Raw genomic sequence first — 23,938 nt, 5'->3', positions numbered from 1 at the left:
GTCTCCTCCCTTGGGCCGTCTTCTCACCACTACACTACCCAGAAGGTCTATGACAGGAACAGCTGGCCTTGAAAGTGGGTGACCTTGTCAGAAGCTGGCTTTGAAAGTGGGTGACCAACAATACTTTTAAGTGTGTCCTCTCCTTCACCTCACAAGAACATCCCTGATCCCCCACCCCCATTTCTTCTAGGACTATCAAGAATGATTCTGTCCACACAGGTACTTGGCCTTTTGGTGGTGTGTTTCTGCTCTAGTGCTTAATGCCGGTGGCTTTCTCTACACAATAAAAGGCGCTGACAGGTTAACTCCAACAAAAAGACCAAACCTGGCAGTTTAATAAAATACTTCCTAGAGAGAGAACTGTTCCATAAATAAGTACATTTGTTTAATTAATCCTTCTGTGAATAAAGTCAGACCTCAGAAAAATCTTAGTGTATAAACAATGTTGCCGCTTACTCCAAATTTTTGCTGAACAGGAGCCCTAACAGCTAAGGACCACTTACTTCAGCATCAGCATGTCCTACCTCAGGCTGCCCCTGGCCTCTGAGAAAACCTGAGCTGCAGAGAGAAAAACCATTTGGGAACAACTCCTTCCAAGGTCTGTCCTCAGTCCTTCTTCCCTGATGTTATAGTTCAGGTTTAGGGATCAGACAAGCTAAAGATTCTCAGTATAGTGAAGTATCAGAGCACAAGAAAAGTGGGTGCACGTCCATCTCTTTCAGGAGTCTCAAGTAAAGCAATCAGAAACCAAGAATACTAGCAACTAAAAAAGTAAACCCAGAGTAACTGCAATTTTATTTATTTTTAATTTTTTAATTTTATTTTTTTTACAGAGACAGAGAGTGAGTCAGAGAGAGGGATAAACAGGGACAGATAGGAACGAAGAGAGATGAGAAGCATCGATCATTAGTTTTTCATTGCACGTTGCAACACCTTAGTTGTTCATTGTTAGATTGCTTTCTCACATGTGCCTTGACTGCGGGCCTTCAGCAGACCGAGTAAACCCTTGCTGGAGCCAGCGACATTGGGTTCAAGCTGGTGGGCTTTTCCTCAAACCAGATGAGCCCGCACTGAAGCTGGCGACCTCAGGGTCTCGAACCTGGGTCTTCTGCATCCCAGTCCGATGCTCTATCCACTGCGCCACCGCCTGGTCAGGCTGCAATTTTATTTTTTAAAAGATTTTATTTAGGCCCTGGCCAGCTGGCTTAGCGGTAGAGCGCCAGCCTGGCATGTGGAAGTCCCGGGCTTGATTCCCAGCCAGGGCACATAGGAGAAGTGCCCATCTGCTTCTCCACCCTTCCCCGTCTCCTTTCTCTTTCTCTCTCTTCCCTTCCTGCAATCAAGGCTCCAGGGGAGCAAAGTTGGCCCGGGTGCTGAGGATGGCACATTGGCCTCCGCCTCAGGTGCTAGAATGGCTCCAGTTGCAATGGGTAACGCCTCAGATGGGCAGAGCATCGCCCCCTGGTGGGCATGCTGGTGGATCCTGGTTGGGCGCATGTGGGAGTCTGTCTCTCTGCTTCCCTGCTTTTCACTTCAGAAAAATACAAAAAAAAAAAAATTATTTATTGATATTTAGAGAGAGGAGAGAGAGAGATAAAGGGGGGGGAGGAAGTATAACCTTGTAGTAGCTCCTTCTAGTATGTGCCTTGATCAGGCAAGCCCAGGGCTTTGCACCGACGACCTCAGCATTCCAGGTCAACACTTGATTCACTGCGCCACCACAGGTCAGGCAGTGACTATAACTTTAATATTAGCATAAAATAAGCTACTCATAGAAATCATTCTAAAACTACTCCATCATTAAAAAAGCAAAGCGGTGTAATCAGTTTTAAAATGTTGGGAGTAGGCCTGACCAGTGGTGGTGCAGTGGATCAAGCGTCAACCTGGAATGCTGAGGTTGCCGGTTCAAAACCCTGGGCTTGCACATATGGGAGTTGATGCTTCATGCCCCCCCCCTCTCTTTCTCTTCTCTAAAATGAATAAAAATAATTTAAAAACAAACAAAAAACACATCAGGATTAAGACAAATGCCTAAATTTCTTTGTTTGAATACATACAGATGTAGTTAAGGAAACTTGACATTCCAAAGGAAGTAGGTCACCCACAAGGAATCTATATGCATACTCTGCAAAAAAGGGTTTCCAATGTACCTGCCTCCCCAGTTCTCCCTGGCCCTGATTTTCTCTTTCCTGGTTTTCTCACATTTTCCTAATTTTCTGAATGGTTTCAGAAGGCCTCTGGAGGTACGCTAGTGAGTGAGGTTCAGGACTTTAGTGCCTTTACATTCGATGGCCCAGAGTCCACACGCTGACCTCACAAGCATTACAGCTGCGGCTCTCCATCCTATCACAATGCCAACGACCTTGTCTATAGAAAACCCACATCAGCTTCCTTATCGTTCTTCCTTCACAATTCAACATCATCCCACTCCCCAACCCATCTCTTCACAAAGTTCTCCAAATACTCCTCAAGACAGTTTCCTTGAGAGCTTTTCAAGGACCCACTTCCCCTTTAATTTCACATTTAACCATCGATTTCCTGCTCATTCTCCTTTGCCTTGAAAGAATGCTCCAATCCTCAAGACATTAACAGCACATATGTTTCTAGTTATGGCCCCTATCTGGTGGATTATTCTCTTTGCCCTCCAGTCTCACTCCTCACCCATCTCCTTCTTCCTCTATGTCCCGGGAGGGGTCACTGCAGAGACTGCCCCTTTGGCTTCTGGCCTCTTTGGCTTCTGGCCCTGTTTGGCTGTGAAGAGGCAGGAGAAAAGTGAGAAGGAGGAATTTACTCTCATGGCTCCTAACCCACAGCCACTGAGACTGGTTGATGGCTACCATACATGGGCAACCTAAATAGCCACCATCTCCAGGCTTCAAAAACTGCTTCTTCCTCGTGCCTTTCAGGCCTACGAGTAGTAACAACTTTTGCTATTGCTAGCCCAGGAGATTCCACTGTCTCCATCAGAACCCGCAAACCCTGATCACCCTTTATAAACAGTCCCAGTTCTATACCCATCATCTCAGCAGTATGACCACCCTCTTTTTAAGTTCTGCTCTGCAGGTAAGAAGCTAGTGGCTACCTTTCCAGAAACCCTTTCCAGCATGGTTCTGCATTAAGTTGGCAAAGAGAAACACAAAGATTTGGAAGACAGAAAAAAGGGGAGGCTGATTTGCCTGGAGATAGTGGCAGCAGACCCAGATGCACAGCAGCTTCCCTAGGAGCTCGTGACAACCGCTTGTTGTGGTGCTTCAGTCTCAGCTTCCCTGACCTTCCAACGATAGGTAAGCCCTTAATTCCCCTATCAACTTTTTATACCTGGGACAAAGTTTCTCTTTTCCTGAACGAACCCAGAGTGATACAATTAAATGCTTCTCAAATTACCCAGTTTGAGCATGCCATTTGTTTTCTATCAGGACTCTGACTAATCTAGTTCTTCTCTCATTCCTAGTATTTCAGAGTAAAATATTATCACTCGAGGAGTGAGAGACTTTTATTTCATGCAATATGGCATACCAGAGGGACTGGAAATCCTCCCTCAACAAAACCCCTAGAAATGTCCGCCCAAATGTACAGTCAAACTGAAAGAAAGTAAGAAATGCCAGGGCTCAAAATTGGAAGTGATAACAAAAAACAGCAGCAGGCAGGTGCTGGGCTCTGACTGCCAGGGGTTCAATGGGGTCTGCATGACTTATTAGTCATATGGCAACTTTTTTTTTTTTAAAGATTTTCTCTATTAATTTTACAGAGATAAGGGGGGGCCAGAAGTATCGGCTCATAGTTGCTTCACTTTAGTTGTTGATTGATTTTCATGTGTACCTTGACTGAGCAAGCCCAGGATTTTGAACCAACCTCAGCATCCCTGGTCAATACTCTATCCACTGAGCCACCACAGGCCAGGCATATGGCAACATTTTAAGACCATGCAGGGACAGAAGACAAGGCCTCCAGCCTTCTTTAGGTGGTTATGGAGAGATAGAACAGTCATTTCTGCACACAAAAATTCTGAGCAGTGTCACTTGTCGTTGGAATAATTTCTACTGGGCAGTTACCAATTCAATTTCAATGACAAAAAATGTAGTTCTTTCCTTGACTAACCCAACTTACCACCCTCAAGAAAAAACACGCCTGACCAGGCGGTGGCGCAGTGGATAGAGCATCGGATTGGGATGCGGAGGACCCAGGTTCGAGACCCCAAGGTCACCAGCTTGAGCGCGGGCTCACCTGGTTTGAGCAAAAAGCTCACCAGCTTGGACCCAAGGTCGCTGGCTCGAGCAAGGGGTTACTCCGTCTGCTGAAGGCCCGCAATCAAGGCACATATGAGAAAGCAATCAATGAACAACTAAGGTGTCGCAACAAAAAAACTGATGATTGACTTTCTGCATGTAAGATATTCTCTAATCCTGCTACTTCTCCATTTCCTGTATTTGCCTTTTACCTCTCTAGCCCTGTCATTGACATTTTCATCTTTCTGGGAGTAAAGTACCACCTTCAGAAGTTCTCTTTCCTAGTACCAACCACCTGGAACAGCGTTTCTTCGCTTGCTGTTTTGACAGTATTGCCCTCCCCCGATACTTTGAAGCCCTCTGGCATCCTTCCAACCTAATTTCTGCTCTTCCACCCTCTCCAACAAACCTGCTCGTTCCCCTCTCTGCCTTCGCCCCACTCTCATTGTGAGGCCTTCTCTGGAACATCCCTAGGTCTGTAGATTCCTTCCTACCATGTCAAGTCATATGGTTCTTAAGAGCTCTTGAAATGTGATCTTCTCGAGAAAGTCTAAAAGAAGAGACTTTGCTGGCTTTTCTCCCCTTAGTAAAAACAAACTTAACTGAAGTGAATGTGCCTTTAATCAGTATCTAAGGCAGGGGTCCCCAAACTACCACCCGCGGGCCACATGTGGCCCCCTGAGGCCATTTATCCGGCTCCCACCGCACTTCCGGAAGGGGCACCTTTCATTGGTGGTCAGTGAGAGGAGCATAGTTCCCATTGAAATACTGGTCAGTTTGTTGATTTAAATTTACTTGTTCTTTATTTTAAATGTTATATTTGTTCCCGTTTTGTTTTTTTACTTTAAAATAAGATATGTGCAGTGTGCATAGGGATTTGTTCATAGTTTTTTTTTTTTTTTTAAAGATTTTTTTTTTTAATTTTTATTTATTGATTTTTAGAGAGAGGGGGGAGAGAGAGAGAGAGAGGGAGAGAGAGAGAAGGGGGAGGAGCAGGAAGCATCAACTCCCATATGTGCCTTGACTAGGCAAGCCCAAGGTTTCGAACCGGCAACCTCAGTGTTCCAGGTTGACGCTTTATCCCACTGCGCCACCACAGGTCAGGCTGTTCATAGTTTTTTTTATAGTCCGGCCCTCCAATGGTCTGAGGGACAGTGAACTGGCCCCCTGTGTAAAAAGTTTGGGGACCCCTGATCTAAGGTATGGCCACTGACGTAATAACTTCCACTTATTCTGTGTGTCAGGCACTGTGTGGTTTTACAAAGATTTCAACTTATGAATGAGAAAAAAACCAAATTATAAAATTTGTCCAAAGTCACTCTTCTAGGATAAACCGGAGCTGATACTCTGTAACTCAAATTCTTTTGGTTCTAAAACCCATGTTCTTTCAATGCACTGCAAATAAAGCAAGGAGCACCCAAACCCAGGTCTTTAAAAATCCTGACAAACAGCCATGTCAGCTCAAGAGTAACTGCAGCCATCGCCTACTTACTGCATGTCTTAACACATGCCACACTGTACCAGGTGCTTTACATAAATAAATGTACTTAACCTTTACCATATTATACCATACTTAATCTCCACCATAATACACAAGAAATATTGGTGCTCCTTTTTGTAAACTGAGGCTCAGAAGTTAAACAAGTGAAACACAGTAAGTTGTGGACAGGATACAGAACCAGGTCTTACTTCTGGCAGAAGCCTTCCTTGAACTAGCAGCAAGACACTCGCAAACTGGGTAGCAGGTTAGAAAGTATCTTAATACTTGCTAGAATTGAGTTGACTGCTTGTACTTGGATCTATCTACATTTTTTTCTTTAGGTGTGTGCAAACATGGGGTCTTTGAAAGTAAATCAAGCACAAAGATTTGCCCAGTGATTTGACCTGACATTTTAAATTCTATGTCCTGTTTACAGATGGGCAGAGGCTAGACTTTTCTCAGTGACTGAAAAATGTCTCAGTATAATTAGGCCTAGAATAAGGTGATGTGTTGATGGTGCCGATTTGCTCCCTGGCTTGGGAGCCCAGAAAGCAGCTTAAGGAACCAATTCAGTCAGAATTTGCGAATCAGTGATCTAAAAGAAAAGAAACTCACCAAGACACTAAAGATCTAAAAATTCGGTTTCCGAGGGTCAAAACTTATATTAGTCATGCAAGCTATAGAAAATATCCACCGTCACCCACAATCACATATGTACTGGCAAAAAACCAAAAAACACAGGGGCACGAATTTATAACTGTTAAAATTTCTCCCCAAATTAGAGGTTAAGGTGAAGCTGGTATAAATAATAACAAAAGCAGCATAAATTATTATTACAGATCTTTGAAAAAGCAATTTGGTAACACAGTTGTTCATTGCTTAATGGTGGGGATCTGCTCTGAGAAATGGGGCCTTAGGCAGTTTTGTTGAAGTGCACATCACAGAGTGCACTTACACAAACCTACGTGGTATAACCTATTACACACCTAGGAGCCTATTGCTGCTCCTAGACTACAAACCTGTTCAGCATGTTACTACACAGAATACTATAGGCAACTAACACAGTGATATGTATCTATGTATCTAAACATAGAAAAGTACGGAAAAGATATACTATAAAAGGTAAAAGATGGTACACCTGTACTAGGTACTTCCCATGAATGGAGCTTGCAGGACTGGAAGCTCTGGGTGAGTCAGTGAGTGAGTGTGTAGGCCTAGGACATCACCATGTACTACTATGGACTTATAAACACTGCCCCATAAGCCTTCCCCCTGCTTCCTTCAGACACAGTCATAAATAGAACACTGAAACTGTCAACACTGTTCCACAAACAGAGATGTGCACTGGACTGACTGGGAATACCTGGGGAAACCTGCTGGATAAGGTGCAGACCACTACCAGAGTGACTGGCAGGAGGGAGTGAAAGGTGGCCCGCGCATAATGGGAATAGGAAATCAGGATGAAGAGATAAAGGAACATAGGGGATTGTTACAGCAATGTGGCTTTGGCTACTGCATGCTGGAGCAGTGTCAGATTAAGAATCTTTGTGGTATTCATAAAAAATTTAAAAAAGAGAGAGAATGTTTAATGTGGAGAGGCTGTAGAACTGAGGACTAATAGTTTGACTGTGAAAATTTGTTTTTGGTTCCATTGACCCCCATCTGCAACAAAGGGCTCTTTCTGGCATTGAATTGGAAGAAATAAAACTTATCTAAGCTTTCCATCATTACAACCTGAAAATATTTCTAAAGTACAGGGACAGACTGGCTCTATACTACCATAGAAAGCTTTTAATAAAGGGACAGTGGCACTCAGTACTTGTTAAGGTAGGTCTTAAACAAAGGATTTGTAGCAATGTACTCTGAAGACCATCAAGCTAGGTCTGGGAAGGCTATAGGGCCCTCTGACCTTGCAGCAGTGGGAGGACAGGTTCCTCCGTGCTGAACCAGGTCAGAGGCTGGCTGACTGGATGTCATCCGTGAATAGAGAACTGAGGAGCCATGAGTGAGAGGTGATCTGTTGCCAAGCCCATAGATACTGCTCCCGACAGGGAAAGAAAAATTAATTCCACCTGAAGCAGAGAAACCGGCTCCATAATATTTTATGGTGCCACTGCTGTCTATGCCGCCCGCTACTGACTGAAACTTTGTTATGTGGTGTATGACTATAAAAATAGTAGTATCTTTTGACTCAGTAATTCTATTTACTAGATTTTTATCCTAGCCAAATCTTAAAACAATCAAACAGAAATCAAAGTACCAACATATGCACTCCAGTGATATCTATACAAAAAGACTAGCAAGAACCTAATTATTTATCATTTAAAAGAGATTAAGCAAATTACGGCAAGTCCACTCAACAAAATAGCATATACTCATTGAAAATAATTATAAAAATTCTGGCACCTGGGAAAATGCTCATTATGTACAGTCAGGTAAAGAAAAGTAGCATATAAACTCATACCTATGCTACAGTTACAACTATCCAGAAATTAAGTATTTGTTTGGTCCAGGCCAAAAACAATAACATGGAAAAATGTAAACTTTTTGATTATTCAGTGTGGCAGGATCGTGGGTGCATTTTGTTCCTTTTCTACTTATATTAATGCTTATGTGGAAAATAATCACTTCAGAATTTTATTAAGCTCATTTAAAAAAAATATCCTTCACTCTCATCTTAAAAATCTTTGCTTTATCTGCCCCTACTGACAAAAAAGCAGTTCCCTGCCTAAGGGAAAGAAAGGAAGGCCCAGGAGACCCCACAGTCCAGAGGCAAGTCAGGGAGAGAGGTACATGCCAGGAACACTCTCTGCTCCAGGAAACCCGGCGCCAACACCACACGCACCGTATTTATTGCCCAAGTGAGTGTGCACAGAAATCACCACCTCTAAGTTATTTTTCAGAATCAGGCCTAAAAACAGCTGAGATCCACCCCACAGCGGGCAGGCCTATTTTTAGACATCATCTCAAACAGCCAGGAGGCTGCGGCAGCACCCTATCAAACACATGCTTCTTTCTGTAACTGTATGGAAATGCCTAATCCTCTCTCAGCCAGACCACAGTGGCCTGGGCCCCTTCCCCACTTGATGGCTATGTCACAGGGGCATACCAATTTCAATTTAGATGACCAATCTGTGGCAAGATGGCCAACACTTCTTGGAAAGGGGCAGGTGAAGTGTGTGTGTATGTGAGGTTATCTCTAGGGCCAGCCTAGGCTCCCTGTGGGTTTTCCCTAACTGTTGAGCCTGAGCTTCTAAGATGTTATTGAATTTCCCCCCTCATTTAAAGGTTTTATGAGTACATGATTTCTAAATCTTTGCAGAGAAAAATCACAGAATGTAATTAGTGTTGCCACTTACAGGCAAAAAGTGTTTCATTTTATAATAGCAACAAAATTAAAAAGATACCAGAGGACTAATCCAAAGCAGAACTGGGCAAAAAGCTCTATGATGGAAATTATAAACTTTACCAAAAGAAGAGCTCAAAACAGAAATATAAGCTCAAGCCAAAAGAATATATGACATATCTAGACAAAAAGACTCAGTATCATAAATGTCAAGCCTCCACAGATCAGTTTATAAAACTAAGAGTTCCATTTAAAATCTCAATTGGGCATTAACGTTATTCTGAAATTATTTCAAATGTACAGAGAAGTACAAGAATAGCACAGTACTTACATGCCCCTTCAAGATTCCCCAGCTGACAATGTTTCACATCACCTGCACTTGTTACCTATGTGTATACCTACTAGCTTTTCCTTGATGTCTCAAGAACAAGCTGAAGACCTGAAGCTTCATCACTCTTAAAGACTCCAATGTGTATTTCCAAAAACAGGATATTCTTCTATAACTAGCATACAACCTTCCATATCAGGTATTCAACATTCATAGGATATCACCAATCCAACTTTCAGATGCCATTCAAATTTGATGAAGTGTCCCAACAATGCTTCCTTTTCCTCTCTTGGCCCAGAATCCCATCTAGGAACACAAGTTGCCGTATCTCACTAGTGTCTTGTCAATCTGGGATAGTCCTTGGTGTTTTCCTAACTTCCATGTTCCTGAAAGCACAGCCCTTTCATTCTGTAGGATGGCCTTCAACCTGTATGTCCAGATTCAGGGTCTGCCTTCCTGGCAGCAATACCAGAGATGTGAAGCTGGGCTCCTTTGAGTGTGTCAAGTCAGAGAAATGATGGGGAGCCATCCCTCCTCCACTGGTGATGTCAACCATGGCCACCTGGTCAAGCTCATCTCTGCCAGGTTTCTCCACTGTCAAGTTACTGCCTTACTGTGTAACTGGTAAGTATCTTGTGGGAGAAATATAATACTAAGATTATGCCAATATCTTGTTCTTTGTCAAATGTACACCAGTTGATGACTCCGATGTGAATCAACCACCTCCATGATGGCTGCCTGATGGTGAGTCTCTAGCCATCATTAGCAAGCAGAACTTTCTCTCCTCATTCATTCATTCGTTCATTCATTCATTCATTCATTTGATGCTCAGACTGTTCCAGAATTGGCCAGTGGGAACCTCTTGAAACTGGATCTTGTATATCCATTTACATGTTCCATTGTTTGAGTATTCCCTTATTTTCTGGCACAAGATGTTCCAGGTTCATCTTGTATACTTTACCACCACAACCCCTAGAACAGTCATTTCGCCAAAGATACCGGATTCCTTTTAATGGATGACAATATAGCTAGTGCTCGACTTACGGCTATGATTGGTTCCCACAGGCCAGTCGTAACACGATTTGGTTGTAAGTTGAGTAGGCTATATGTATAGTACTGTGAAATGGTGTTATAAAAATCTTTGTCATATTTTATCATAATTCTTTTATTATTGTTATATATCATAATTTTCTTTATTTTATGCCATTTGTATCATTTCTACACCATTTTGTTTCTTATTTTTACATTTGGTAGGTTTTTTTTTTCTTCTTTCATTTTTCTGAAGCTGGAAACAGGGAGAGACAGTCAGACTCCCGCATGCGCCCAACTGGGATCCACCCGGCACGCCCACCATGGGGCGAGGCTCTGCCCACCAGGGGGCGATGCTCTGCCCATCCTGGGCGTCGCCATGTTGCGACCAGAGCCACTCTAGCGCCTGAGGCAGAGGCCACAGAGCCATCCCCAGCGCCCGGGCCATCTTTGCTCCAATGGAGCCTTGGCTGCGGGAGGGGAAGAGAGAGACAGAGAGGAAAGCGCGGCGGAGGGGTGGAGAAGCAAATGGGCGCTTCTCCTGTGTGCCCTGGCCGGGAATCGAACCCGGGTCCTCTGCACGCTAGGCTGACGCTCTACCACTGAGCCTACCGGCCAGGGCACATTTGGCAGGTTTAAAGTAAAACACTGCATTACCAGTACAACTGGTTTAATATTTGCAAAGACAATTTCCTCTTGGTAGACATCTTGGGAGGGGTTTGATGAAAAATATCCAAGACACAAAACACAAATTGCTGCACCAAGTCTGGGATAACAGTTCAAATGGTGCATGCGGAGATCGTATTGCTGCTGGAAGCTGGAAGCTGGTCTGCACTGTCGTATGTCCAGCTGGGCAACACTTGCGCTGCCAGGCGCAGAGTAGTCGTGGCTAGCAACTTGTGGTCGTAAAGTTGAATGGTCGTTAAGTCGACCAATATTTGTACTTGGAAACAGAGTAGGTGCTAGGATTATTCACTGTTACCAGGATGTCGTACATACATAAACAGCCATGCCTATAACCACCTCTCTATCTACGGTGAATACATGCGAAAGAACCATGAATTCATCTCGATACCTCCAACTCCAACCCAACACCTTCAGGGTTCCTTCTAACCTTCCACCTTTCCGTGTTTGTAATTCCCTCCTCAGGTAGAAACCCATCTCCCATTATCATCAGTATATACTTACATATTCGCTTAATTTACTTGGCTTGCTCAATGTAACAATCTCGCCAACTTTGTAGCCTTATCCTTCACCCCACTGGCCATGGGACCAATCACTGCCCCTGTGGAGCACCCCCTGATTATGTTTTAATAAATGAATTCTAATGGTCAGCTAAAGAAAATGTGTAAAGCTAGACAAGAAAATGTGGAAAACTATTAAAAAATGAGGAGATACCTGCTCTACCATGTATCATAACTTTTTCTAAACTATAATTAAAATAAAGGATATTGGGATAACATGCTACCTTTCTTGTAGAAAAATAATCGTGTAAGATATCGTATGGGTATCTCACAATATCCATAACAAGAAACTCCAGGTGAATTGAAAAGCTACACATACACACACACACACACACATCAGGCATGGTAATCTTGGAAAACACTAATAATCCTAAGGACCCTAGCTGACATTAAATTTTGAGTTGCTAAATTCCATTTCTCAGTAAATGGAACTTGACCTTCTTGGAAAAATGACTGATTTTCCAAGGGGCAAAGTACAAGGGATAAGCCCGTAATACACTTCACTGTGTGCGAGAGCCATGATATGTTGTCAGCCTCATGGAGATAAGTCAAACCAGCCTGAGGAGGTACTTGTGATTTTTCAGGACCACATTTTTCTTTTCTTTACCATATTAAATAATTTAACAATGGATTTTTTCCAAATTAGTTCTTGTTCTAGATGTATAAAGATAGATACATTTTAGAAATAATATATAGTAGTCCCAACTCATTCACAGGGGATACATTCCAAGACCCCCAAGTGGACGAATGAACTCACCAGAAGTACCAAACCCTGCATACATTGTTTCTTATATACATAAAGTTTAATTTATAAATTAGACACAGTAAGAGATTTACAACAATAATAAAATAGAGCAATTATAACATTATACTGTAATAAAAGATATGTCAATGTGAATTCTTTATCAAAATTTCTAGTACTGTACTCAACATTTTCCTTAAAGGAAGCACTTTCCAGCTTGTCTTTGGCATATCTGACTCGCCAGTATAACTGCTCTGGTGCTCTAGGGCCACTACTGAGTAACACAGCACTATGACACCAAGAGAGTCGATTTGATAACTGAGATGCTACTAAGTGATCAAAAGGAGTGCAGTGTGTCCAGTGTAGACACACTGGACAAAGAATGATTCATATCCCAGATGGGAAGGAGTGGGATGGCTCAAGATGTTATGTAATTTAAAACTTATGAATTGATTATTTTTGAAATTTTGCATTTAATATTTTTGGACAGTGGTTGACCACAGGTAACTGAAACTGAAAAGGCAAACCTACAGATACGGGAAAACTGCTGTGCATGAAAAACTCAGCGTTGGGAGCATGGGTCCAGTAGAGGGGGGAACTGAGGGACTTGGGAGGCTTCAACGGTGACATCTGTTAAATCTGAGTGATGAGTAAGTATGTAGGAATCATTAGTGTCTGTGCTTTTCTGTATGTTTGATGTATTTTGTAAATAAACAAATTTCTGGTTCCTCATTTACCCAATTTGAGAAAATATACAGAGTTTATAGCATGGAATTCAAGATCCTTCAGGTTCTGACACCAACAGAATTTCCAGCTTCGCCTCCCATGACCTCACTTCACTCCTCCAACTCCAATGACACCAAACTTTTCTCCGTTGCCCAAATGTGCTTCAGACCTCCAGGTCGGTCTTTGCCCAAGCTGCCATCTATGTCTGGAATGCTAGTGCCCTGCCCACTAGCACCACTAATTAACCCAGACTCTTCTGCAAAGACCTGCTCAAATACCCCTTCTTTGGGAGCCTTCTTCCAGTGAGCCCGTCACTCCCATCCCTGTTCCCACAGCTGCTGGCAGCACAGAGCCGTGGCAAGGGTAGGCAGGGACTCTGTCCCAAAGTCAGGCTCTAAGCTGGGTTTTGCAGTCTACTGCTGGTGAGATCTTACTCACTTCCCTCAGCCTCTGTTTTCCCAGCTGTAGAACAGAAATGCCCCTGGAGTTTGCCCTTAAAAGGGCCAACGGTACACTGCACTAGTTTGTCAAGACTTCTCCTGACACTGGAAGAAACTTATTCTTTTCTTAAATTGCAAAAAATGAGTAAGTTCAAAAAATGGCTGGTAAGGATACATACCAAAACATTAACTAGGGGAGGGAAAACTTTATTTTTTTTTTGTGACAGAGAGAGGGACGGATAGGGACAGACAGATAGAAAGGGAGAAAGATGAGAAGCATCAAGTCTTCATTGCAGCACCTTAGTTCTTCATTGGTTGCTTTCACATATGTGCCTTGACCAGGGGACTACAGCAGACCGAGTGACCCCTTGCTCAAGCCAAAAACCTTGGGCTTCAAGCCAGCAACCCTGCACTCAAGCTGGCGACCTCCAGGTTTGAACCTGGGTCCTCTGCATCCCAGTCCAACGCTCTATCTACTGCACCACCACTTGGTCAGGCAGAAAACTTTTTGTTTGATTTTTTTAAAGATTATAGCCACGTGTGACTTATATAAAAAAATTTTTTTAAAGGGAAATTAAGAAAAGCCCCTTGCAAAACAGTTTTGCATACAACTGCTAACAACCACTGAGAACTAAAGCTATAAGGATGGAGGGAGTAGGAGAGGACCAGAGTGTGGATTCAGGACAAACACCCAGAAAGCAAAAAGAAGGAAGGTGCCTGTCCTCAAGGAGCCCATATAACATTTATACACATTTGAGCAAATATTATATTCCAGGCACTGCTTCTAGGTTTGTCGGGCTACAACTATGAACAAGCATCACAATGTTCCACCTGTACATGAAAACAGCATTCAAATAGACAAAAAAATTAACAAATAAATATATACAAGGAGTTAAGAAACAAGAAGACTAGGGAACAGATATAAGAGTGTAAGGAAAGGGTGGGATCTAAACAGGATGTCAAGGCCAGCCTCTTTGAGGAGCTGATACATGAGCAGACAACACTCAACTGAGACTAGACCAGGTGTGGCCAACAGTTTTTGCCCCCGGGCCAGATTAGAAAGAAAACATTTTTAACGGGCTGGATGAAATATTAAAATTAAAAAAGGTTGCCTGACCAGGTGGTGGCGCAGTGGATAGAGCGTCGGACTGGGATGCGGAAGGACCCAGGTTCGAGACCCCGAGATCGCCAGCTTGAGCGCGGGCTCATCTGGCTTGAGCAAAGAGCTCACCAGCTTGGACCCAAGGTCGCTGGCTCCAGCAGAGGGTTACTCGGTCTGCTGAAGGCCCATGGTCAAGGCACATGTGAGAAAGCAATCAATGAACAACTAAGAAGTCGCAACGCACAATGAGAAAGTGATGATTGATGCTTCTCATCTCTCTCCGTTCCTGTCTGTCTGTCCCTGTCTATCTGCCTCTGTAAAAAAAAAAAAAAAAAATTGAAAAAGGTTAAATACAAAAACAATTTGTTTAAGTAAACAAAATTTTATTATGTAATTTGTTTACAAATAAATGTGAGTGAAAAAATTTTAATATACAATATTACTTTAATAAAAATATGATTATATACCGTAAAAATAGCCAAACTGTATCACAATCAATTGAAACAATATTTAATTAATAAAATGAGCTTGAAGGGGTTATATCACAAATAAAACAATTATTTCGTTTTACAAACAGCCTGGACACGTTTTCAGTTATCAACTGCAGCTATTGTCTATGCTACAGTGCCACTTGATTCAGCACACTTGACCACAAAAATAACGAACTGTTTGACCTTGGGTGTGCACAGGCAAACTCCTAAAAGAATGTGGGTTTCACATCACCGCTAAACAGTTCATATCGAGTACAGATGAGTAAATCTTTATAATGGAATTTTTAAAAAAATTTACAAAAATTGTAAATCTTTATAATGGAATTTTTTTAAAAATAAAGAAGTATCGCAAATCCATTCGACCAATTATTGGAAGTTAACTCTACATTAGTCACAAGCGGAATTCTTTTCCGCCTATCACTTTCTTCTTAAATATCTCTATCTCTGATAATCAAAGATGCTTCCGCTTCTGAGTAGCTGAGATTTTAAAGTAGCAGAGAATATTAAAAATTAAATTGCAGGCCGCATAAACTCATTACATGGCCGGAGTCAGCCCACAGGCCATACGTTGGCCATGCCTGGACTAGACCATGCAAAGATTTATGTGAAGGCCAGAGGCAGGAATAAGTGGTGAAAGAAACAAAGTGGCCAATGTGACAAAGACCCATTTTGTCCCATCTGCAGGAAAAGCAGAGGGAGATGCAGCCAGAGAAAGGGGTCTTGAGCATACAGGCCTCACTATCGTGGGGTCCACAGAGCAGCAGCACCACATCTGCGTGCTTGCTGGAGATACAGAGTCTGCATGTTAACAAGTGTACCAATGAGTTACATGCACAACTTGAGAAGTACTGATGAAGGGCCCAGTAAGCCACCTAAGACTTTCAGATTTTATTAGAAGGCTTTAGAAGGTTTTGAGGTAGAGAGTGGCATATTCTGGTTTCAATTCTCAAATGGCCACTCTTGCTGTTTTGTGGAAAACAGAATGTGGGAGTGGAAAGGGCAGAAGAAGCAGGGAGTTAGTTAAGAAGCTATTTTGGGCATCTGGGTAAGGGATGTTGGCTGCATAGATGAATGTGGTGTTGATGAAGGTGGTGATATGCAGTCAAATAAAGGACATGTTTTGAAGTTAGAGCCAAAGGAAATCGCTAATGGATCAGAAGTGGATATGACGGACAACACGATGACAAACAGCAGCAGCCAACACTAGCTGAGCACCAGCCATGTGCCAGCCACTGCTCTATTTCCTTTACAAGTAAAAATTCACCCAATTTTCATAACAGTCCCATGAGAAAGCCATAGCAGACAACCCCACTTTATTAAAATGGGGAATAGAGTGGTTTAGTAACTGCCCAAGACCTCCATGCTTGTCAGATGGCAGCATCAGGTCTGAGCCCAGGCAGTGGGCTGAGGAGCTTGTGCTCCAGCCCTGTCCCTTAATGAGCAACATTGAACACAGTGCCACTTATGGAGAGGGGATGAGGCAGACGTTAAACAGGCGGGAAGAATCAAGAGTGGTTGGCTGGACATGTTAACTCTGTGATTCCTAGTGGACATCCAAGTGGAGATGTTAGGGAGATGGCTGGCATGCCTGGACCTCACGGGAAAAGTGGGGATGGAGATATAAGTGGGAAGGTCATCAGCACAGAAATAGTATTTAAAGCTGAAGGAGAGGATGAGATCACCCAGAGCAGTTTTAAAAACTGAAGGTTGCAAAATCAATTCAGTGGGTCATGAACAGGACTTCAAAAAAATGAAATAGAACATAATGGAAAATAACAGAGTCCATGGCTCATAGTAAGATAAAGTACAAGAACTTTCTGTGAAAGTTCTCTGAGTGTCTATGCGCATATATGAGTATAGAGTATGTTTGGTAAAAAAAAGGTTTAAAGTCACTGGTCTAGGTTATGTGTAGCATTAATGCATAAAGCACTCCAACACAGGCTGGGAAGAAGACCATCCAGAAAAGGAGAGTGAAGGGAAGAAAGAACTAATGAGGACGGATGAAAGGCAACATGGCGTTCCCAGAACTGAGTGTGTAACATGCTGGACACCAGACATGCTGGTGAGGGTCTAACAGGTGTACAAAAATAATTCTGGAATGGAGAGGTCAGCTCACAGTGCCAGAGGAACACAGGGGAAGGTGACCTCTCTTGAGGCCTGGTGGCTGAGAGCAGAATGAAAGTTGGAGGGGACAGAAATGAAATGAGGATTTTACTTTAGATCCTGAGTTTGAGGGGGCAGCAGGACGACCAGTCTATAATCTCCATACACAGCAAATACTCTGTATCATGGACACAGGGATGACGAAGACCCTGTTCTGCCCTGGAAAGGCTCACCCTCTAGAAGCAGAGATGCAGCAACTCACTGAGGTCAGGGCCATGAGGAGAATGCGGAACAGGTCTGGCGAAGGCACTGGCAGCTTTCCTTTCTAACCATACTGCTTGCCACTAACCAACCCAAATCCACCACTCTGACCAGACAGTACACTCAACACCTGTACTCCTACCTCTTGATTTGTGCCTTGCCACTCCCAAAAATGTTTCCCAAATCTCTGTCATTCTTGAAGACCTGGCTCAATCTGATGTCACTTCAGGGAACGCTCAGCTCAGGGATCCCACTTTGCCTTCATAACTGCAGCATTTCTTGTCCACACACCACTACCCAATGCCTGGTCCCTGCCTTATCCTCACTTCTCTACTGCATGTGAGTGCCTCAGCTCCGCACCTAGGCTGTACATTGCCAAAGGCATGAACAAAGGTCTCTCACGTTTGCATGGAGCTCTAACAGCCAAGCGTATACTCTTTCCCCCCAATTTATTCACTTTCCCCTAATCCAACTTACATTTCTGTACCCTTACTGAAACACACCTGAGCAACACACCCCTGACCTCCAAAACCTTCACTGGTTCCTAATTCAGCTTAGTCTCAGCTTCTGGCATGCCACACAGCCTTCCCTTTCCCTGCCTCCCGAACACCCGAAAGCCAGAGCAGTGATAATCAAAACAAATACAAAAAACACAGGTGTACAAAGATGAAATTAATGAGACATTCACCAAACTGTTGACAACAGCTGTCTCTGGGGTGGGGCTGCTGCAGGGGACAGTCATCCTCTAGGAACTGGTTTAATAAACACGTTAACTTTTAAATAAGAAACGGAATTTAATAATGGCAGCTATTTTTATTGAGTGCTGACACTGTGTGCCAGGCAATATAATCTCATTTAATCTGAACTAGTCTATGATGTAGTTATTCGCCATTCTGCAGATGGGGAAGTTTAAGTAACTCTCATAAGGTTACACTGCAAGTCAGAGAGGAAGGGATGCTGGGATTAAACCCAGGTCCGCCAGACCAGGTGGTGGCGCAGTGGATAGAGCATCGAACCGGGATGTGGAAGACCCAGGCTCAAGACCCCAAAGTCACCTGCTTGAGCGTGGGCTCATCTGTTTGAGCAAAGCTCACCAGCTTGGACCCAAGGTCTCTGGCTCAAGCAAGGGGTTACTTGGTCTGCTGAAGGCCCACGGTCAAGGCACATATGAGAAAAAAAGCAATGAACAGCAAGATACACATGAGAAAAAAAACAATGAACAGCTAAGGAACCACAACAAAGAATTGATGCTTCTCATCTCTCCATTCCTCTCTGTCTGTCCCTGTCTATCCCTCTGACTCTCTCTCATTCTGTCTCTGAAATAAATAAATAAATAAATAAATAAATAAATAAATAAATAAATAAAAACTCCAGAGAGCTCTCTTAAACCAAGGTCCAATGAAGAATGTGCCCTTCACCTCCCTTGGTCTTAGCTGTGCTCTGGGGCATTCCCCAGTGACCCTGGCATGTACCTTTTGCAGTCTTTCCTTTGTCCTTGCTGGTCCTCTGCCTGAGTAAGATTAGCCTCGCTTATATACCACTCATCTTCCAAGGCTAGTGCAAATCCTGCCTTCCCTGACTCTCTAGAGCACAACATGGTCAGCATCACCCAAGAGGTACTTACCCCTACATTTGCCCCACAGGGTGGGACTTTGTCTCCCACTACTATTCATTCAAATGCTCGGAGAGTTAGGCTGATGATATAAATTCTCTTTCTGACAAAAGCAAAGATGACAGATGGAAACTCAGTTTTCATCTGTGAGGAGAGTTAATCCCAAGAATAGGTTAACCCAGGCGTGGCCAACAGTTTTAGCTCCTGGGCCAGATTAGAAAGAAAACTTTTTTCACGGGCCAGATGAAATATTAAAATTTAAAAATGTTAAATACAAAAATGATTCATTTAAGTAAACAAAATTTTATTATGTAATTTGCTTATGAATGTGAGTGAAAAAAATTTAATATACAATATTATTTTAATAAAAATATTTTTTAATAAAAATATAATTACATACAGTATAAATATCCAAACTGTTATCGCAATCAATTGAAACAATATTTAATTAATAGAATGATCTTGAAGGGGTTATATCGCAAATAAAACAATTATTTTATTTTACAAACAGCCTGGACACGTTTTCAGTTAAACTGCAGCTACTGTCTATGCTACAATGCCACTTGATTCAGCACACTTGACCACAAAAATAACGAACTGTTTGACCTTGGGTGCGCCCTGGCAAACTCTGTCTAAAAGAATGTGCGTTTCACCTGACCAGGTGGTGGTGCAGTAGACAGAGCATCGACTGGGATGCAGAGTACCCAGGTTCAAGACCCTGAGGTTGCCAGCTTGAGCGCGAGCTCATCTGGTTTGAGCAAAGCTCACCAGCTTGGACCCAAGGTCGCTGGCTTGATTTGAGCAAGGGGTTACTCAGCCGGCTGTAGCCCCATGGTCAAGGCACATATGAAAAAGCAATCAATGAACAACTAAGGTGTCACAACAAAAAACTAATGATTGATGCCTCTCATCTCTCTCCTTTCCTGTCAGTCAGTCTGCCCCTATCTATCCCTCTCTCTGTCTCTGTAAAAAAAAAAAAAAAAAAAAAAAAAAAGAATGTGGGTTTCACATCGCCGCTAAACATCAAACAGTTCATATCGAGTACAGATGAGTACAAAAATTGTAAATCTTTATAATGAAATTTTTTAAAAAAATAAAGAAGTATCGCGAATCCATTCGACCAATTATTGGAAGTTAACTCTACAGTAGTCACACGCAGAATTCTTTTCCGCGTATCACTATCTTCTTAAATATTTCTATCTCCAATAATTAAAGACACTTCGCTATTGAGTAGCTGAGATTTTTAAAGTAGCGGAGAATATTAAAAATTTAATCATGGGCCGCATAAACTCATTATGTGGCCGGATACAACCCGCGGGCCGTATGTTGGCCATGCGTGGGTTAACCCCTCCCTCGTTCCCTGCTCTGAGCCTCACCTCTCACCGACACCCACGGAGAGGCTGGCATGTCAGTGTCTCTGCCACAAATCACTATTTCTGATTAATAAAATTATGTACTTACTACTTAAAAATGTAAACAATGTGAATCAAAAAGTTAAAAAAAATTTAATCTTCTGAAGTGTAGATTTCAGTGGGGTTTTAGTATATTCACAAATGTCTACAACCATCACTATGATCTATTCCCAGAACATTTAAAAACAATTTTTTACTTATTGATCTTAGCAAGAGGGAGGGAGGTAGGGAGAGAGAAAGACAGACAGGAAAGTTCATCTACTCCTGTATGTGCCCTGACTGGGAATTGAACTGGCATCTTCCACTTCAGGATGATGCTCTAACCAACCTAGCTATCCGGCCAGGACTCTAACTGTTTTTTTAAATGTGTTTTAGAGTTTGAAAATTAGTCACCTTTTGCCTGACCAGGCAATGGCGCAGTGGATAGAGCATCAGACTGGGATGCAGAAGACCCAGGTTCGAGACCCTGACCAGGTTCGAGACCCTGAGGTCGCCAGCTTGAGCGAGGGCTCATCTGGTTTGAGCAAAAGCTCACCAGCTTGAGCCCAAGGTCACTGGCTCGAGCAAGGGGTTGCTTGGTCTGCTGACGGCCCGCAGTCAAGGCACGTATGGGAGGGCAATCAATGAACAACTAAGGTGTTGCAATGCGCAATGAAAAACTAATGATTGATGCTTCTCATCTCTCTGTTCCTGTCTGTCTCTGTCTATCCCTCTCTCTGACTCTCTTTCTGTCTCTGTAAAAAATAAATAAATAAAAAGGACAATCTTAAAAAAAAAAAAAAATTAGTCACCTTTTCCAAAGGCTCTGGCCTTTGGAAGAAAGCACTTAAGTTTAGCACAAAGGAACGTAAAAATATTAAAATATACTTTACATGTACATAATTATGGAGACAAAGGAGCCAGTGCATCAGACACGTTTAAAATGCAAAGAACTCTTAACAGCCAGTGACTGCACCTGAACTTAGGAACAGAAGCAGAGTCCAAACAAATAGCGCATTGTAAACAAAAGCATGGCCCCAAAGTCTGAGAAAGGAGATAGGATGGGACACATCAATTTTAACATGTCCCTGGCTTTTCTGGACAAAGCAATGAGAAATGCAGTCAACTAAAGCATTACGCTGGATTGTATTGGAGGTACCAACACCATAGGTCAACTTGTCAAATGAAGCAAAAGGCAGAACTGAGTTCTATGGGTATAGTCCACTCCAGATAAAAGCCAATGGACCTTTTTACAGTTTAAGGGATCCTCTCCATATGGCTGAGGATGCAGGCATGGGAGAAATATTGTCTAGATGAGTAAATCCTGTGAAAGAGCACAGGAGTTAGGAGGAGTGGAGGTGAGCTGACAATCTACAATTTGTACAGTTGCCTCAAATTCACCACAACTCCAAAATACTGAGAATCAATGTGTTAGATCTTGTTAAATGCATCTATAGGCATCTTTTCAAAGATTACTGACCTTTCCACTTGAAAACAAAAGACAAAAGAAAACAAATAAAAAGACCCTATAGTCTGACCGGTGGTGGCATAGCGGATAGAGCATAGACCTGGGATGCTGAGGACCCAGGTTTGAAACCCCAAGGTCACTGGCATGCGTATGGGGTCATCCAGCTTGAGCGTGGGGGTCTTCCGGCTTGAGCGCAGGGTCACCCACTGGAGTGTGGGACCATGTCTATGATCCTATGGTTGCTGGCTTGAGCAGGGGGTCTCTGGCTTGGCTGGAGCCCCGTGGTCAAGGCACGTATGTGAAGCAATCAATGAATAATACTAAAGTGCTACAATTACAAGCTGATGTTTCTCATCTCTTTCCTTTCCTGTCTATCTGTCCCTGTCTGTCCCTCTCTCTGGAATGTAAAAAGATGAGCCTCAGGAATTACTTTGGTCATCAATAAACTCACATGAGCAACTATCATTGAATGTAAAAGGTGAGGGTTTTTTTTAAGATTTTTTTATAGCCCTGGCCGGTTGCTCAGTGGATAGTGTTGACCTGGCCTATGGATGTCCTGGGTTTGATTTCCAGGCAGGGCACAGATGAGAAGTGACCATCTGCTTCTACCTCTCTCCCTTTCCCTGTTACCTCTCTTTTCTCCTCTTGCAGCCAGCTGCTTGAAAAGTTTGAGCGTCAGCCCCAGGCGCTGAGGATAGCTTGATTGGTCCAAGAGCTTCAACCTCACTAAAAATAGGTCGGCTGATTTGAGAACTAGCCCCAGATGGGCTTGCTAGGTGGATTCTGGTCAGGAAGCATACAGGAGTCTGTCTCACTATCTCCCCTCCTCTTTAAAAAAAAAAAGGAATATATATTTTTAAATTTGTTGGTTTTAGAGAGAGGGGAGAGAAGAAAGTGGGGGGGAGGGGTAGGAGCAGGAAGCTTCAACTCATAGTAGTTGCTTCTCATATGTGCCTTGACTGGGCACACCTGGGGTTTTTAACCAGTGACCTCAACATTCCAGGCTGACGCTTCTCACTCTTTCTCTAAAAAATCAATAAATAAAATCTTAAAAAATAAAAAAGAATCAGGAAACCTATATTTAAATACTTACTAGTTTTCCTCAACATAATAAAGGCCATACCTATAACAAATCATTAGCCAATATCACATTAAATGGTGAAAAACTGAAGGTTTTCCTCTAAAATCAGGAATAAGACAAGGCTGCCCACTCTCCCCATTCTTATTCAACAAAGTATTGAAAGTCTTAGCCAGAGCCATCAGGCAAAAAAAAGAAATAAAAGGCATCCATACTGGCAAAGAAAAAGTAAAGGTATCACTTTTTGCAGATAACATGATCCTGTATATAGAAAACCCCAGACTCCCATTGAAAAACTATTAGAAACAATCAACAAATACATTATAGTTGAAGGATACAAAATAATACACAAAAATCTACTGCTTTCCTATACACCAACAATGAAACTTTAGAAAATGAATTGAAGAAAATTCCTTTTACAATTGCAACAACAAAATACCTAGGAATAAACTTAACAAAGGATATGAAAGACCTATATATTGAAAATTACAAAGCATTATTTAAAAAAATTGAAAAAGACATAACGGAAAAATATTCCATGTACATGAATTGGAAGAATCAGCATAGTTAAAGCAATGCCGATTACCCAAAGCATATATAAACATAATGCAATCCCCATTAAAATCCTAATGTTATTTAAAAATAAAAAAAAAACAATAAAAAATATCACCAGATTTGTATGGAACCATAAAAGACCCCAAAGACCCAAAGCAATCCTGAGAAAAAAAGAATGAAGCCTGAGGTATCACACTACTTGACTTCAAATGACACTACTGAGCCATGATAATCAAAATAGCATTGTATTGACAGAAAAACATACATACAGACCAATAGAACACAATCAAAAGCCCAGGAACAAAGCCATATATAA

General features: G+C 42.4%; 1 protein-coding gene across 8 annotated transcripts in view; it reads right to left on the bottom strand.

Annotated features, from left to right (window-relative positions):
* The window catches only part of TCF20 (transcription factor 20), a 225,063-nt gene that overhangs the window by 78,883 nt on the left and 122,242 nt on the right, over positions 1 to 23,938 (bottom strand). The window contains exon 1 of one of the 8 annotated variants that reach the window (XM_066256610.1): positions 14,908 to 14,927. The exons of the other annotated variants lie outside the window; for them this stretch is intronic. The gene's annotated coding sequence lies outside the window, so the exon portion shown is untranslated. Of the gene's footprint in view, positions 1 to 14,907; positions 14,928 to 23,938 lie in introns of those variants that run through there. 8 annotated transcript variants of the gene reach the window in all.

Source organism: Saccopteryx bilineata, chromosome 1 (assembly GCF_036850765.1).
Source record: "Saccopteryx bilineata isolate mSacBil1 chromosome 1, mSacBil1_pri_phased_curated, whole genome shotgun sequence".
In the NCBI taxonomy this organism is placed as follows: domain Eukaryota; kingdom Metazoa; phylum Chordata; class Mammalia; order Chiroptera; family Emballonuridae; genus Saccopteryx; species Saccopteryx bilineata.
The sequence above is the reverse complement of the archived record's forward strand: the minus strand, read 5'-3'. Positions and strand labels throughout refer to the sequence as shown.